The sequence below is a fragment of the Panthera tigris genome, chromosome A1 (assembly GCF_018350195.1).
Source record: "Panthera tigris isolate Pti1 chromosome A1, P.tigris_Pti1_mat1.1, whole genome shotgun sequence".
NCBI lineage: Eukaryota > Metazoa > Chordata > Mammalia > Carnivora > Felidae > Panthera > Panthera tigris.
The window spans coordinates 153696605-153712407 of NC_056660.1; positions in this window are offsets into that span (position 1 = coordinate 153696605).

Sequence of the window (15803 nt, forward strand, 5' to 3'; positions counted from 1 at the left end):
ACCTGTAAGAAATGGTAAAATCAGCAATACAAGAAAGGAGTGGAGAAATGGAAGCCCTCTTGCACTGTTGGTGGGAATGCAAACTGATGCAGCCACTCTGGAAAACAGTATGGAGTTTCCTTAAGAAGTTAAAAATAGAACTACCCTACAATCTAACAATTGCACTACTAGGTATTTGCTTAAAGGAAATACGAATTCAAAGGAATACGTGCATCCCAATGTTAATAGCTTGGTCAACAATAGGCAAATTATGGAGAGAGCCCAAATGTCTATTGACAGATGAATGAATAAAGAAAAGGTGGTATGTATGTGTATATATATATATATATATATATATATATATATATACATATATACATATATATATGTATACACGCACACACACACACACACAAAATGGAATATTGTTCAGCCATTAAAAATAAAATCTTGTCATTTGCATCAATGTGGATGAAGTTAGAGAGTATTATGCTGAGTGAAATAAGTCAGAGAAAAACAAATACCATATGATTTCACCCATAAATGGAATTAAAAACAAAACAAAGATCACAATGACCAAAAAAGAGAGAGAGGCAAACCCAGAAACAGATTTTTAACTGTAGAGAACAAACTGATGGTTAACAGAGGAGAGGTGGGTAGGTGGAGGATAAATTAAATGGTTGATGAGGATTAAGGGGGACACTTATGTTGAGCACCACGTGTTTTGTGGAAGTGTTAACTTACTATATCATACACTTGAAATTAATATAACATTGTATGTAAACTAACTGGATTTAAAATAAAAATTAAAGTAAAACCACAAAAGAACAAAAAAATTACAGAAGTAGGAACAAAGAAAAAAGTAAAAAATAGGAAGATGTAATAATTATAGTAGATATAAATTCAAAATTCAAATTTATCAATAGTTACTTTGAATGTCAAATATTATAAATACCAATTAAATTCATATTTTCACAGGATCAAAAACAAGACCTGACTTTATGTTGTTTACAAGAAACCCACTTTAAATATTAATCATATATAGATCAAAAGCAAATGGATGAAGAAAAATAACCATATTAAAATTAATGACAAGTAAGCAGGATTAGCTTTTATTAATTTCAGATAGGACAGATTTCAAAGCAAGGAAAATTATCAGAATAAAAAAGATTATTACAAAATGATAAGGAAGTCAATTCTTTAAGAAGACATAACTATCTTTACTATGTATGTCCCTAACAGTAGAGTGTCAAAATACATGAGGCAAAAGGTAATGTAATTCCAAGGGGAAATAGATGAATCTACTTAACAACATAGTGAATCAATTGGATATAATTGTCTTCTGACTATTTCATCCCACACTAGCAGACTACACAACCTTCTTAAAAGTATATGCAACATTCACCGAGATAAACATTCTGGAGCATAAAATTCACCTTAAGAAAGTAAAAGAATAAAAAAAAAATCATACAATGACTGCTTTCAGACAACAAGGCTATTAATCTATATAAAAATAACATACAGATAACTGAAATATGCTGAAATCCACATTTCTAATTAATACATGTGGCTAAGGAAAAATCTCAAGAGAAAGTTTGAAATATTTTGAACTAAGTAAAAATGAAAACACAACCTATTAAAATTTGTGGGATGTATTGAAAGCAGTGTTTAGAGGGAAACTTAGACCATTGGTACATTTAGTAGAAAAGAAGAAAGATCAGAAATAAATAATCTAGGTTTTCACCTAAGGAAACTATAAAAAGAAGAACACCTTAAATCTAAACAGAAGAAAAGAAACAATTACAGCAGAATAAAATGAAATAAAAAAATAGATAATTGATAGATAAATCAATGAAACCAAGAGCTGGTTATTAGAAAAGATTAATATGATAACTAAGCCAGTAGCCAGGTTAACTAAGAAAAAAAAAGCAGACACAAAATGAAGAGCAGACATCACTAAAGATAGGGACATTAAAAAATTCATAAAGGAATGCTTTTAATAGCTCTGTACTCAGAGTTGTAAAATTTGATAACCCATATGAAATGGACCAATTTCTTGAGAGACACAAGCTGCCAAAGTCACACAAGAAGAAATACACAATCTGAATAGGGCTATATCCATTAAAGAGATTGCATCAACAAATTAATAACTTTCTAAAACAGAAAGCACCAGGCCCAAGTGGGTTCATTGGTTAATTTTACCAAATTTTACCATTGAATAAATAAATTATATACGATTTTTTCACAATCTTTTTCAGAGGGTAGAAGCAGTGGGAATACTTCCCAACTCATTGTACAAGGCCAGCATTTCCCAAATACAAAAACCAGACAGAAAAATAACAAGAAAACTACACACCAATGTCTCTCATGAATATAGATGCAAATATTCTCAACAAAATATTGGCAACTTGAATCCAACAGTGTATAAAAAGAATTACACAATACATACAAGTGGGGTTATCTCAGGTGGGCAAAGTTGTTTCAATATTCAAAAATTAATAAATGTAATCATCACATAATTAAACAAAAAATGAATAAATGCAGAAAAAGCAGTTGATAAAATCTAACACCTATTGATGACAAAAGCTGCCTGTAAACTAGGAATAGAGAACTTCCTCAAATAGGAAAAGAACATGAACAAAAAAGCTACAGATAACATCAAACTTAACCATGAAAACCTGGCATCTTATATTAGAAGTTTTAGCTAATGCAGTAAGACAAGCAGAAGAAATAAAAAGTACATGGATTGGTAAGAAAAAATAAAACTCTTTGTTCACAGATGACATGCTCATCTATGTAGAAAATCGAAAAGAAGTGACAAGAAAATTTTCATAGAACTAATATGCAATCATAGCAAGGCTGCAAGATAATGGTTGATGTACAAAAGTTAATTGATTTCCCATATCCTAACAACCAACAGATGGGTTTAAAATTAAAAACACAATACCATTCACATTAACAAAATTGAAAGAAATGTAAATCTAACAAAATATGTATTTTGATGATAGATTTGAATGAGGAAAGCTACCAAACTCTGATGAAGTCAAAGAACTAAATAATGGAAAAATATTCCATGTTCATGGATAGGAAGACACACTATTGTTAAGACATCCTGACTTGATCTATAGACTCAATGCAATCCCAATCAAAATCACAGAAAGTTATTTTGTGTATATTACAATGATTTTAGATTTTGCATAAAAACACAAAGACCCAGAATAAGTAACACAATATTAAAGAAGAACAAAATTTGAGGACCAACACTACCTGACTTCAAGACTTACTATAAAGCACAATAATTCAGAGAGTGTGGTATTGGTGAAAAAATAAATAAGCCAAAAAATGGAACAGACTAGAAAGCTGAGAAATAGAAATGTAGCCTTTGTTACAAAGAAGCAAAGGTAATACAATGGAGCAGGGATAGTCTTTTCAGCAAATGATGCCAAGAACAGCTAGACATCTACATGCAAAAACAAATAAATAAATCTAGACACAGACCTTACACACATCAAAAAAATTAATTCAAAATAGATCATGGACTTAAATTTAAAACACAAAAATGTTGAGAGTATATGGAAATAAGTCACAGACATTTGCAAAATATTTGCAAAAGAAATGTTTTCTCCTTTCTGATAAAAGACTGTTATTAGATATTTATGAAGAACACTTAAAACTCAACAGTAAGAAAACAGCTCAAAAAAAAAAAAAACCCAAAAACTGGCCAAACATGTTAACAAGTATCTCACCACAGAAGAGCTATGGATGGCAAATAAGCATGTGAGGAGATTCTCCATGTCATATGTTATCAGGTATTGACAATTAAAACAACAAGATACCTACTGCCAGTAATTAGAATGACCAAAATCTCAAACACTAAAACCACCAATTGCTGGTGAGCATATGGGAGCAACAGCACTCTCAATCATGGCTGATAAGAATGCAAAATGGTATTCCCACTTTGGAAGACAGTTTGGCAGTTTCTTGAAAGACTAAACTAATTTTTACCATATGATCCAACCATCCCACTTTGTGCTGCTTACCCAAAGAAGTGAAAAACTTGTGTTCAATCAGAAGTCTGCATATGGATGTTTCCAGCTGTTTTATTCATAATTGCCACAGTTGGAAGCAACTACAATGTCCACAGTGGTTAAATGGATAGATAACTGTGGTACATCCAGACATTGGAATACTATTTAGAGCTAGAAAGTAATGAACTATCAAGACATGAAAAGACACAGAAGAAACTTAAGTTTGTAATATTAAGTGAAAGAAGCCAATTTGAAGAGGTGATATATGGTATAATTCCAGTTACATGACTTTCTTGAAAAACCAAAACTCTGGGGACAGGAAAAAGACTGGTTGTCAGGGGTAGAGGGTGGAGATGAGATGAGTAGGTAGAGCAAAGGATTTTTAGGATAGTGAAAATATTCTGAATGGTACTATAATGATGGATACATTTGTCCAAACTCATAAAATACACACTAAGAATTAACCCTAACATAACTTACGGACATTTTACAATTATGATATGCCAACGTATGTTCCTCATTTGGAACAAATGTACTACTCTGGTAGGCAATGTCGTTGATGGAGGAAGGTATTGCACGTATATGGGAAGGGTGTATGTGGGAGATGTCTGTATCTTCCTCTTAATTTTGTGGTGAACCCAAAACTGCTCTAAAAAATAAGTGTTTAAGAAAAACAATAAGTGACAGATTCGATATGTGATATGAAGTTTCTAGCTTAAAGCTATGCATAGATATACTCAGTAACTGAGATGTGGAATATGGTGAAAGTCCCAAGGGAAATTAGAAATGCAAGCTTAGATCTCAGGACTATGACTTAGGTAATATGAATTTTGAGTCAGAGTTACCAACATGAAGACTATCAGAAAGAATAATCAAGATAATCTACAGAGAAACTATAATGTTAAAAAAAAGGTGGATGTAAGAACATCATCTATGATCAAATGTAGGGAGATGGAGTGCAGAGAAACAAGAACTAATGAAAGAAACTAAAAATAGAGAAATAAAAGTAAGTGAACTCGCAGAAATCTAACAGTATCATGGAGAAAGCTAATGTGGCAGATATCGTTTTTGTTAGCATCCTCTGGCAATGTCTTAGGAATTTCTTTAACCTTTATTCAACCCTTACCTCTACATGATCACATGACCCAAAACTGACCAATTGGGATAAGAGTGACTGGTTCAAAAAGAGGTCCTAGACTTTGTCAGAAGCTTTGTGAAAGAAGAACACTTTTTTTTCACATTGGTTACATTTTACCTGGCAGTTTCAGGAGCCACTTTTCATCATTTGGGGATATCCTGGTTAAGAATAAACCTTATCAAAAATATCATAACTGAGTTTGTAAGACATGAATTCCCACGGTCATTGTTTAAGTAACTGAAGGTGGATTAACCCTGCATTTTTCAATTGTCTTTTTCTTTTGCTAATTTGCGTTGGTTTCTTAAACTTTTATGAGGTAAAGTAGCCTGACTAGCACAGTGAAACTTGAATGGGACAGTTTAAGAAGGGTTTGATTATCTGTGTTTGTGTTTTTTTCCCCTTCTTTATTTTTTTCTAGTGCTATCTAGCTGTATAGGGATGATGTGTGTTTTTTCTGACCTTGTGGGGGTTGAAGGAAATAGTATTTTTGATGCCCTCTGTGTCCTTTGGGTCATCACATTACTCCTGTAGAATAATTAATTGGTCTGGGTTTCTCTCTAGACTGGTAACATGTGAGATCTAAATTTACTATCCCTTATTATCAATAGACACCATTGGTATCTGATGCTAATGTGACTGTACTCCTAGCCTAACTTTTGATCTGCTGTTTGTTAGTTTGGCTAGGACACTGATGTGCTGCAGGCTGATTGGTTTCAGTTAGAATTTCATTGGATATGAAATTTCCTTGAGCATCTGCCATGTTCCTTCATCTGGCTCATGCTTCCCCATTCTGTATCACAGCTTCTGCTATAGTTTCATCTCATGCTTTGCTATAGTAGCCCCCATGGCATGCTCAACTCAGTTTCCTTATATGATTCCACTCTATGATACACAGAAACATTTTGTCTCATACATACCATGTAGGACTGAAGAGGTGCTGTAAAGGAAAAACACTCTTCTGTGTGCTTCCTCTACTCTCAATACTCCAATTCTGATCAGCAAATGTCACCACATTCAAAAAATTACCTGTGCTTCTGACTGGCTGTGTATTTGAGGTTCCTCATCCTCAAACTTAGGTTCCATTAATTTGCTACAACAGTTTACAAAACTCCAGAAAACATTTTACTTACTACATTATTTGTTGATTACAAAAGCATATAGCTCAGAACAGCCAGATAGAAGATAAGCGTAGGGCAAGGCATGGGAGAAAGGAGCAAGAAGTTTCCATGCCTACTCCAGGTTGTGTCACTCTTCCTCCATGTCCACTTGTTCACTAACTCAGAAGCTCTCCTAACCTTGTCCTTTTGGGTCATTAAGGAGACTTCATTATATAGCCATGACTGATTAAATTATTGGCAGTTGGTGATTGAATCAACCTCCTCTTGTCTCCCTTGATGTAGGAGGTGGGGGAGTTGGGGTTGAAATTTCCAACCTTCTAATCAAGTGTTTTATTCCCCCTGGCAACCAGCTCCCATTCTTAAGAGCTTTCTAAAAGTCACCTCATTAACATAAACTTTAGTGTTGTTAAAACGGGCTTCTTTAATAACCACAGACATCTTTATTGCTCCTGTCACTTAGGAAATTCCAAGGGTTTTAGGAATTTTGTGAAGGCAGAGGGACAAGGACCAAAAACATATTTTTCATTATAAATCACAATATCAAATGTGATCAGAAAAGTAACAGTCTTGGCTCCCTTCTAGTTTAATGAGCTTTTCATTAAGACTCCTTTTGGCATGGCCACTCTCAACATTCTATTCTGGAGCACCCTTCAGGGGAATGTCCCTCCAAAAGTGAGACAAATCTCCTTTACATTTCATGATCTTACCTGCCTCTCCACTCTGGGACCCAACATGGACGTAGGAGATCAAAACAGATGTTTCAACCTTTGTTTCTCACTGGGGTCTTTTGTCTTATTCCATCAATCATAGTGATATTGTGGAGACTACATTCTTCTCTTTTTTAGTAGTCTTTTTATCAGTCTTTCTATCAAGAAATGTTTCAATTTGCTTCAAGTAAATATAGGAGAGGGAAACATTTTTCTTGACTCTTTGAGGGTTCCTGGTTGGGTCTGAAAATTAAGCTGACAAAGATTAACAGGAGAAAAGTGTACAAATTTTATTGAATTTTTACATCTACATTAGAGCCTTCACAAGAGAATCAAGACCCAGAGGACTCACCAGAGTGAGAAGCTTTTATTTAAAAATCTCTCATTTATAAACTGTTTATTTATTTATAAAGGTTTATTTTATTTATTTTGAGAGAAAGAGAGCATGAGCATATACACAAGTAAGTGGGGGAGGGTCAGAGAAAGAGGGAGAGAGAGAATCCCAAGCCATTTCTGCACTGTCAACATAGAGCCCAATGTGGGGCTTGAACCCACAAGCCATGAGATCATGTCCTGAGCCAAAATCAAGAGTCAGACACTTAACTGAACAAGCCACCCAGGGACCCTGAAACTTTTAAGCCTTTTAAATAAATAATAATTTGTGAAAAATTGACAAGACAAAGGAGTTTGGGTTAGGGGCAGTAAATGGTGAAGAAGTAACTAGGAAGAGAAGGGTTAATTTAACAAGATTTGTCTGTACAGATTTTTGGCCCCCAAATTCCCTTTCTTAGGTGATAAGAATGTTTTATTTCCTCCTGGTAGAAGGAATGTACCTTTTACTTGGGAGATTGATAATCGTGCTTTCATGGAAGAAGGGTGAATTGGGAAGTCAGAGTGACCCTCCTGATTTTGCCATTTTTTCAGACTCCTTCAGTTTAAGATTTTCAGCATAACAAGATGCCATATTTGGGGTATGTTCTAAATCCCATCTTATATTGGAGAGCTAAAGAAATTTGAATAGTATTCTTTTTATCTTCAGAAATTCTAGCTATCAAGCCCATTATTTTGCTTTGAACTTGAAAATCCTGCTTTGGTTGTCAGAGAATACATCTTAACTCTTGTTTTCTTGATATGATGTATTTGGATAGGGGTTAGTTGCAGACAACACAAACAACTTGCCCAAACCTACAAAGAAAATGATTTGTTGCCAGATATTCACTGGCTAAAAATATCATTGAGAGAACTGGCTTCTGGCCAAACTTCAGAACAACTCTTAGTCTTTAGAATCACACTGCAGAAGTCAGCTCCAGGGCTCAAAATCTGGGCATTGATAACCACAAATTAATTCTCCTAGGCCACAACAAGAAACTGCTAGTTTTACTAAAGGAGTCTCCAAATCAAATGGTCATTAAACATAGGGCCATATTGCTGTTGACATCAAAAAAATGAAACCTCATATTCTGCATCTCTTTCCACTTTGCACAGTTCCAAATTCAAATATGTATGACAACACATGATGGATGGATGCTAAATCAAATCTGGAATCCTGACTATGAGAGAATCTGACGATAAAATTTTTAACTTCTCAGCATACAGGAAAGTATACCAGAAGGAAGTTGAAATGGATATTGAATATGCCAATTGATAGTGGCCATTACATATGCAAAACATTAAAGACAGCAAATGGCACAGAGTAATTTTAAGAAATATTTAAAGATCTTTTTTTTTGTAATTGCTATTGTTATTATTATTTGCATTACAGTTCTAAAAATGCATCCTCCTAACACTGAGGTGATTTTAGATAACAAAGTAGAAAGTTAGGCACTCTAAAGTGCATATGAGAAAAACCACATTACTATATGTTTAAGCTACCCTTATATATTAATATAAATTTTTAAAACAAACAAATATTGAGATAAGTTTACTGTTCTCTGACCTTATTAGGTCTAAAATATTAAAATATTCAAGGTTCTATGGTGGACATTTGCCATTTGTTTAAACCACCCAAAATGGAATTGTAAATAGTCAAAATGAATACCTTGGAATTTACCTTTTCCTAAAGCTAATAACTCCTCTCCACTCTGATTTTCTTTGATTCATTCTATTATCCTTCTCTTTTATCAGATTTTTCCACTCAGTCTTCCTACCTGAGTTCCTTTCCTCTTCATCTTGCCTTTTATCATTCCCTTGCCTTTTGTTTTTCTGTATTTTTATTGCCTGGGCATTTAGGGAGCACTTTTATAGCATTTCCACATTAGCAATTAAATTGACTGAAATATTTATTCATGTGTCCATATTTTAATAACATGCTATAAATTAACTTAATGACTTGACTATTTCCAAAGATTGAATGCTTACTTTAATTTTGTCCTTGTTAATAATAGAATCAGATTTTTATCGAGTAGAAATTGTTCAATGGCAGAGGAAGATGATTTCATTCTGGGTTTCTTATACCACTTTCATATATATCTAATACCTAAAGTGTTTTCATAATATATAAATCCCCAACAGTGCCTAGGAATGTTTTATCATGGTAGATGCTTGACTCTTAGCCGTTAGTATTTGGCTCCTCCTTTTACCCCTAGTATTTATGACAAGATTCCTGAAGAGTTCAGCAAAGTAATCAAAACCAGTTAGATAAATGAGCAAAAAAGACCACAGTATTTAAGAACATATCAGAAAAATGAGTTCCAAATAAATAGCTTATAAATTAGATCAATTTGGTTTCTGGTGACAGAATGGATGAAAGTCATGGTAGTAGATGAGAAGGCCATAAAATTTGAGTTAGCTGTGCCGATATACAGTGAATTATTTTACAGTCTATGAGGGAAATAAAAATAATTAAAAGGCATAGTGCTGTCTTTATAAAATTTGTTTATAATCAATATATGACATAGAAAACAATTTATCTGACTATAGGAACTATAGAAATGTTTTATCTAGATAAATTTATTTAAATATGTCATATATGTACTTTTTACAAATAACTTTCTCTTCTAAGTTAAAATATTTATTTTTAAAAGGTCATTCAATTTAAAAGACATTTTTGCATAGTATATCACTTTGTACAATATATTGTTTTCTAAACTACTGAGATTGAACACATTTTATCCTTTTAGTAACAATTTGCGTCACTGTTTGGAATATTCACCATTAATATTTCGCATTTAAAACATTAACACAAACCCATGTAAGTTTTTGTGTGTCTAGGCTTTCTTCTTTAATACTGAGTGGTCACTTTTACTTGACTTATCCTTTTCTTTCTGGTTTCTGTTCCTAATGCATGATAAACTAGAACATCAGGTCACTATCCTGCTTAAACTTTGAATTATTTTGTAGTTAATAAATTCCTAAGAGTGGTCATAACACATTTAACATACAGCTTCACCTCAGGGGGTCCCTATATTTGGTTTTCTCAAATAGCTAATGTACCAATTTCCAAATTTGGAGGAAATTCCAGAACTTTGATAGTATTAAAGTATTGAGGAAACACACACAAAAATAATGGATCCTTAACTGCACTATTGGGTAATTACTCAAAGAATATAGAAACACTAATTCAAAGGCATACATGCACCCTTATGTTTATTGCAGCACTATTTACGATAGTCCAGATATGGAAGCAGTCCAAGTGTCCATTGATTTACGAATGGATAAAGAAGGTGTGGTGTATATATATAGTATGGAATATTATTCAGCCTTTAGAAAGATTGAACTCCTGCCATTTGCAAGGACATGAATAGAGACAGAGTATAATGCTAAGCAAAGTAAGTCAGAAAGACAAATACCATATGATTTTACTCCTATGTGGAATTTAAGAAATGAAACAAATTAGCAAAGGGTTAAAAAAAAAAGAGAGTCAAGCAAAGAAACAGATTCTTAACTACAGAGAACAAACTGATGGTTTCCAACCAGGAGGGGTTTGGGAGGTGGGTGAAACCTTAGGTGATGAGGATTAAGGAGGGTTTTTTGTCATGGTGAGCACTGGGTGATGTAAGAAATTGGTGAATCACTATATTGTATAACTGAAACTAGTATGACCCTGCATTTTAACTGGAATGAAAATAAAAACTTAAAAAAGGCAAATAAATGAGTAGTACAAGAGATTACTGGAGTAGTTTTAGGACACAGTTAACCTTACCACAGATGAGAAGGTATAAATCAATGCATAACAGAATAAAGATTTCATTTTATTTATTAATTGTTATTTTTTATTTTAGAGAGAAAGAGCCTGAGCTCATGAGTGAGGGAGAAGGGCAGAGGGAGAGACAGAGAGAATCCTAAACAGGCTCCACGTTCATCATGGAGCCCAATACGTGGCTTGATCCCACTACCCTGGGATCATGACCTAAGCCAAAATCAAGAGTAAGATGCCCAACAACTGAGACACCCAGCACCTCAGACTAAAGAGTTTAGATGTGTTACATAATATCCAGTAGAATTATAAATCTCCAAAAGATTCACTTTTGAACAGTGACAGATTACTAGAGTATTCACAAGTATGTGAGAGTAAGTAGGCAAGTATGTTTTCAAGTAAGATTTATAATTTGCACTTGTTTTGATTAACAGGTTTGTACAGTTCAATGATGAAGTGCATAGACTTTGAAGTCCAGATTCCCTGGATACAAATGCAAGATCTACCATTTACTAGGTGTGAAAATGTAGTAAAATTAAGTAATCTATACATGCCTAAGTTTCCTCAACTGTATTTGGAGGCAGTTGTAATACTCTACTTTATAATGGTCTTGTAAACATTGGCATAAAATACTTTGTGTGAAGTATTTAGAAATATGTCTGATGTTTATTGCTCAGTAGGTTTTATTAAACTACAGGGAAAATTTGAAAATAAGAATCAAGTAGTTTTATTTACTAGTTTTTATTTTCCTGAAAATGACACTGTTTTCTGACTACATATGCTATGAACTTGTTTAAAAATCCTGTTGTGGCATCTGAAGTATGTATGTATGTAAATGTTGGCACATTTCTGAACACAATTTATAGAGAGTCAAGGAAAGTCAGAGATTTTCTATTTGTTTTATAGCTTTCCTAAAGGGGTAAAAGTTGGTAGTATCTTTTCCAAAGGGTGCTTTATTCACACTAACTAATTAAGTAAATGGGCTTTCTGGTTTTAATTAAATGCAGTGTTTGTATATGTATATGCATGTTTGTATACTCAGAGGCAATAAGAATGAGATTTTAATATAGAAAGGAAGAAATAGCCACTAAGAAAGTTCAAGCCTGTTCAATTAAAAAACCTAACCTGATAGTTTTATGCAATGCAAAGTTAATGGGCTGGTTCAAATTCCATAAAGTGGTACTTTTTTTTATCATCTGAAATGGCTCATGGATCTCAAATGAACATGCCTAATATTTCTGGAGCATTACCTCTTCAGAGGTATAATCACACTGTGTATCAATAAAGATAAAATACATAGTAAGTGAAATTTGGCTTTCTGGCTGCTTTGGGATTATATGGTTAATGGCGGTGGGGCAGATACTCAGGCAATTAGAACAGGGAGATTTCTTAGCTCTGAGAGCATAGGCAAGATTCCGAAGTGTGCAAAATGAGCAAACCAAAGAGTAGGGGCTAAAGTGGTGTGTTTACAAAGGCTTGGAAGTTTTGGTTTTCAGGAATTTAAAGAGCAAGTCTGTCCAGGATGTTATTTTATAAAAGATAGAGGAAAAAGGAATAAGTAAAATAACTAGGATGTATATAGACCACTTGCATTATTTAATGTGCTATAGTTCTGTAGAAAACTGATAAACTTAGAAGAATGGGGACTCTGAGTTCTGCAGACAGATCAGCTGAATGACTTTAGAAAAGCTATTTATATGTCTCTGAGACTCAGTTTTTCCATTTACAGAACAAAGCAACTCAGAAACATTAGTTGGGAGCACCTGGGTGGCTCATTCAGTTAAGCCTCTGAGTCTTCTTTTGTTTTCTTTGGTTTTGTTTTCTTTTGTTTTCTTTTCCTCCCTCCCCCTTCCTTCCTTCCTTCCTTCCTTCCTTCCTTCCTTCCTTCCTTCCTTCCTTTCTTCCTTCCTTCCTTCCTTCCTTCCTTCCTTCCTTCCTTCCTTCCTTCTTCTTCTTCTTTTTCTTTCTTTCTTTCTTTCTTTCTTTCTTTCTTTCTTTCTTTCTTTCTTTCTTTCGTTCTTTCTTTCTTTCTTTCAAATATAATTTATTGTCAAATTGTTTTCCATACAACACCCAGTGCTCATCCCAACAGGTGCTCTCCTCAGTGCCCATCATCCAATTTCCCCTCTCCCCCATCCCCATCAAACCTCAGTTTGTTCTCAGTATTTAAGAGTATCTTATGGTTTGCCTCCCTCCCTCTCTATAACTATTTTTTCCCCTTCCCCCTGCCATGGTCTTCTGTTAAGTTTCTCAAGATCCACATATGACTGAAAACATATGGTATCTGTCTTTCTCTGACTGACTTATTTCACTTAGCATAATACCCTCCAGTTCCATCCACGTTGTTGCAAATGGCAGGATTTCATTCTTTTTGATTGCCGAGTAATACTCCATTGTATATATAAACCACATCTTCTTTATCCACTTGTCATTCGATGGACATTTATAAGCCTCTGAGTCTTGATTCTGGCTTAGGTCATGATCTCATGGTTTGTGACTTGGAGCTCTGCATCGGGCTCTGTGCTGACAGGATTGGGATAGGTTTGGGTTACTAAGAAAGCACTGTTGCTTTTCCGGATTGGGAGACTGCCGTTATAAAGAGGAAGATAGTCACCTAGTAAGTGCAGTAAGGCACTGCAAGTGCTGTGATTTTACTGCTGATGAGGAGAAAGAGGAAGACAAATGAGTGTATAATCCCATCTGTAGGTAGGAGCAGAGAAGTAAAATCAGAAGGTGCATGTGAGAGATATGTAGACAGCAGAAAATTTTAGGTGGGAGAATATGGTGGGAACTCTAGGAGCGGAAATCACTTTGATAGGAATATAAGGAATAGCACACAGTTCAATTATAAAATTTCAAATGTCAGGGTATTTGGGAGAACACTGATACTCGTATTGAGATAGTCAATCATCATGCCAATATCTGGTAGGTGGAAGACTATGATTTCAGTGCAAACAATTGTAACATTTTGTCTTCTAAAGTGATTCCATGCTGGCTCCATTGATATGAATCAGGTAATTATCCTGAGTCATGCAGAGTTACTTTTTGCAATAACTTCGCATGTAATTTCACTGTTTAGAATCTTTGAGAAACTTTCTAATGTAAATGTCCTTTCAATTATCCAAGGCTGTTAATCTACATCAGTTTGAGTGCTATAGTATCCCCAAAGTACCTATGAACTTTGAAATTTCATGTTTAGACTTCATCTTCCACTGGGTCATGACTGAAAAGATTTTTCAACATAATGATGGAAAAAAAATCAATAGGGATAGCAAACATGATAAGTGTCTCAATAATTAGAATATAATACTGCTTTCGGTTTAAAAGAGAGTATATTTACCCTTCAAGTTAAACTTTGTTTTTGTAATCCCTTTTAATGAGACGACAGAAAATAGTTTTGGTTTATTGTGAAATCCTCAAGAAGCAGGTTGGAACAGGGATGACAAAATTGCAGTCCGGGTAGCATTGACAGCCGTCTTATTACTGAAGCCCTCTGAATATCTGAACACTTAGAAAAACTCTATTTAGAGTTTGCCTGTGACTCTGAACATGACAGAGACTAGAAATGTATCCTACAAATATCTTACATTACCTCAAGAAGGAACTAGATGATTAATTTAAGTAATTTGTACCTTTATGCTATAGGTACTGATTAGAAGCTTCTAACATAAAGGAAGTAGTTGTTGCATCAAGGTATAACATCAAATTTTATAACTGGAAGGAACTTGAGTCTGCTCCTGGTACAATTCCTTTGGACTATGTATTAGTCTGGGTTCTCTAGAGAAATGGGACCAACAGGATGTACAGGAATACGTTGGAGATATCGCAGGTTCAGTTTCAGAGCATTGCAATAAAGCAAATATCATAGTAAAGCAATCACATAAAGTTTTGGTTTCCCAGAACATATAAAAGTTAGGTTTATACTATACTGTAGTCTCTTAAGTATGTAACAGCATTATGTCTAAAAAAATATACATACCTTAATTAAAAAATACTTTACTGTTGGGTGCCTGGGTGGCTCAGTCGGTTAAGCACTGACTTCGGCTCAGGTCATGATCTCACAGTTCGCTCGTTTGAGTCCCAGGTGGGGCTCTGTGCTGACAGCTCAGAGCCTGGAACCTGCTTCACATTCTGGGTCTCCCTCTCTCTCTGCCCCTCCCCCACTCGTGCTCTGTCTCTCTCAAAAATAAATAAAAGTGTTAAAAAATTTAAAAAAAATACTGCCAAAAAATGCTGACCATCATCTCACCTTTCAGTGAGTCATAATCACTGGTCACAGATCATTATAACAAAATAAAGTAGTTTGAAATATTGTGAGAATTATCAAAATGTGACACAGAGACATGAAGTGAGCAAATGCTGTTGGAAAAACAGCGAAAATAAATTGTTTAATGCAGGGCTGCCAGACACCTTTACTTTGTTAAAAATGTGGTATCTGTAAAATGCTATAAAACGAAGCATAAAAAATTGAGATGTGTGTGTATGTGTGCATATATCTATATCTATATCTATATCTATATTTCACATACTGCTGAAAGAAAGCTATTTATCATATAATTGGTTTATGTGATTACGGAAGTTGAGAAATCCCACCGTGTGCCCTTTGCAAGCTGGGAACCAGGAATGAGTTTGAAGGTCTGAGAACTAAGGGGAGTGGGGTAGAGGGGGTAAATCCAGTATGAGTCCAAGGCTTGAAAA